The sequence below is a fragment of the Microtus oregoni genome, unplaced genomic scaffold (assembly GCF_018167655.1).
Source record: "Microtus oregoni isolate MIOR12 unplaced genomic scaffold, Mior012 000031F_ref0000149, whole genome shotgun sequence".
NCBI classification, from domain to species: Eukaryota; Metazoa; Chordata; class Mammalia; order Rodentia; family Cricetidae; genus Microtus; species Microtus oregoni.
In genome coordinates this window covers 12,235,630-12,239,301 of record NW_024543090.1, presented here as the reverse complement: position 1 = coordinate 12,239,301, position 3,672 = coordinate 12,235,630, and the positions used below count along the sequence as shown (strand labels likewise).

General features: G+C 33.8%; 1 pseudogene; it reads right to left on the bottom strand.

The window, feature by feature from the left end:
* Window positions 1-791: 791 nt before the first annotated feature.
* On the bottom strand, window positions 792-2,300 carry LOC121465502 (annotated as a pseudogene).
* Window positions 2,301-3,672: the final 1,372 nt, after the last annotated feature.

Here is a 3,672-nt window from a genome sequence, read left to right as displayed (position 1 = left end):
AAATATATTTCTTTTCTTCATGCTTTTCCTGATACTTCCTCCATGTTTAGTTTCTGATACTTTTTGTTTTACCCACACACAAACATGTAATAGAGCCCTCAAAGCATGATTGGGGCTATTTGGGATATATATATATATATATATATATATATATATATATATATATATCTCAAATATATATATATCATATATATATCTCAAATATATATATATATCAAATATATATATCATATATGTATATATATATATATATATATATATATATATATATATATATATATATGACAATTTCTGACTTCCAGTCCTTCATTCCTCTTGCCTCGGTAAACACAAAGATCTTCCTCCCTGGAATTATGTTTATCAGTAGGCATTTATTTTTGTCAGTGCTTAGGTTCATGAAAGAGCATTCCATTTAAAACATTCACAGATCTCCAAGGATATAGAATTAATTACTACCTGCCTAAGTTGTTCTCTGATTTTACCCAACTAAAAAAAGATTCTTAACTTCTTACACTCACTTTTACCTCTGTTTACTGCTGATTTTACTTCGGGAAATTTAAAACTTATGTTTTACTCTCAATAACAGCAGAAAAGATAATTAGCTGCTACCAGAGAAAGACTTCCTTCCTGCCAGCACTACTTACACACAACCACTCACTGAATGACCATTACAACTTATATAGTCTAGAAACAAGTTATTATACAATTCAATTTCCACTAAAATATAAATAAATTGTGTATACATAATGAATCTGGTGATTACATAAGATATCTAAAAATTATTTCAGAACTCACATGTGATTTACCATCTTCTTTATGACTTTCTTATTATCTTTATTTCTTAGTGTACAGATGGCTGGATTCAGGAGAGCTGTGTTGAATAAGTAAAATACAGTAAGAAACTTGTCTACCCAAGTCATGCTAACTGGCCATAGATACATTCAAAATGACAGGCCCCCAAAACAGCACAACAATTATGTTTTTTTTTATATTTATTTATTATGTATACAATATTCTGTCTGTGTGTATATCTGCAGGCGAGAAGAGGGCACCAGACATCATTACAGATGGTTGTGAGCCACCATGTGGTTGGCAGGAATTGAACTCAGGACCTTTGGAAGAGCAGGCAATGCTCTTAACCACTGAGCCATCTCTCCAGCCCCCCACACAACAACTATGTTATGGATTTACAGGTAGAGAGGGCCATTGAGGAACCATCTTTAGAGTGAAGCTGTAGAGTTACTAGAATGCAAGTGTAAGATATCAGCAAGAGAATAAGAACAACTTTTGCTAAAACACCACTGTCAGCATTTATCACAATACCCAGAATACCAATATTCATGCAGGCTAATTTTATCACCTTAGGTATATCACAGGAAAAAAAAAACACAACTGTCTGTTACTCTAGGTTCACAGAAAGATATCTCCAAAATCAGGATCAGTTGACTAATGTCATGCACAAATGCAATGATCAACAATATCACAACAACCCAGACGCACATGTATCTGTCCATGATGCTGGTATTGTGTATGGCCTGCAGATGACCACATAGTGGTCTTAGGCCATTGTTACAGGTAGTAACATTTCACTCCCTACAAGGCTCATTCAGTCCCCAAAGAAAAAAGGATTTTCTTTTGTGAGGTCTATGATTAATTTGGAGTTAGTAATTGGGGAAAGCCATAATTCAACAAATGAAAAATTGGCTAACATAAACTGCATGGGAGAAAGGAATTGATGATCAGTGATAATTAATATCACAACAAAGAGGTTGCCTACCACAGTCATCAGGTAGAGGGTGGAAAACAGCAGCAGAATGAAGCTATGTTGTTCCTTTGAAGTACAAATTCCCTGAAAATAAACTCAGATACCACTGACTGGTTTGCTTCTTTCTTTTAGTACACTGTGCTCCAATGGTTTGAGAAAGACAGAGCCTAAAGAGTTCCTGAAATAGAAATAATCAATTAATGTTCAGAGTCAAAAAGCAGAAAAGAATACAAATTATATCTTAGCATTGTATACATCAAATTTAAAATAAATTTTTTATTTGTATATTGTTTCTCATCAGGGAATTATCCTAAATGTAGGAAGAACTTTATACATCTGAAAGATAATATGTATAGATATATAAGTACATATGTTGTGTAAAAACATCAGTATCAAATACTCTAATCACATATTCTAAGCCTTAAATCTATGTTTTTGCCATGGATGCAGAGGTAAATTCCTTCAATGAATAGCTGAGATATATTTGCAGCCTCTTCACTTTACTGTCATAATACCATAATACTTTGGCACCCATGCTTGCCATAAGCCCGTCTAGAAAAAAATGGCCATCAAGAAACTGTGATAAACTCTGTTCTTTTTTGCCTAGAATTTCTTTTCCAGCTCTGTTTTTAAGTGGATTTAGTTGGCTATGTTGACATGCCAATTTGTTATAAAAGGCCACTTGTTTGATTCAAGCTGCTCAGCCCTGAAATAACCACCCAGAAACTGTATTAATTAGATCACTGCTTGACCCATTAGCTCTAGTTTCTTATTGGCTAACACTTACATCTTAATTTAACCCATTTCTACTAATCTGTATATCACCACATGGCTTTTTCTATAGTTTAATATTTATTTTATTATCTCTATTTCCTTAATCTATGACTTATGTACTCTTTTACATTATATTTAATGGCTCTTTACACCTTTTCTTCTCTTTCCTAAGCCTATGTATACTTTTTAAACAGTGTGTCTCATTTAGAGGTCTTTTATGTCTGAATCTGTTCTTATTGTGTATCTGTAAATATTTTCTGACTTCTTAAAATGCTAAGTGAGCATGGCTACATCCAACATGGCTTTGCCTACTTGCTCAGCCTAGTCCTCTATGGCAGAGACATGTTCACTGCCTCTGAGAGCCATGTACTTTGCCCCATTTTTTAACACACAGAGGGTCTATGTTGCCTTAAGCAAGTTGTAGCACTCTGCTTACAAATCCCATTCAAATGCTCTGTAGTGAGAACTCACTAAAGGGTCAGAGCCCTTGTGCTTGAAAACCTGGAAGCCACTTTTTTTTAAAGACAGTGCAGAGTTTTTGGTCCACCCCTTTTAAAGCAGCCATGGCACCCTTGCTAGCAGGAAGTCCATCTAGAAAAAGAAAATGTGGCTACCAAGAAACTGTGATAAACTCTGTTCTTTTGTGTCTAGAATTCCTTTTCAAGCTCTCTTAGATTTAGTTGGCCATGTTGGCATGCCAATTTGTTGCTGGAAACCACTTTTGTTCCTAGTTGCTCAGAAACCATATTATTTGCAATACTCTTTGGCTAATAGCTTAAGTGTAATTCTGGATAACTCTGATATCCCCAACTAACCCATCTCCTTCATCTGTGTGTATATATATATATATATATATATATATATATACATATATTCTAAATAATATTCTTATAACTTATTTTTTGTTAACCTCCTAGTTTGGAGAATCTAAAATTTTATTAGTGTATATAAATTGAACAAGCAATGAGATTTATGCCACATTTTGATATATGCATCTGGTGTGTTTTAATTGAATTGCTGTCTATCACCTCTCATGTTCCTCCTTTTCTGTCCTCCTGGGTCCCTTTCTTTCATAATATTAATTTTCTTTTGTTTATGTCTCTCTTGCTACATTAAAATTTTATTTCTCTTTT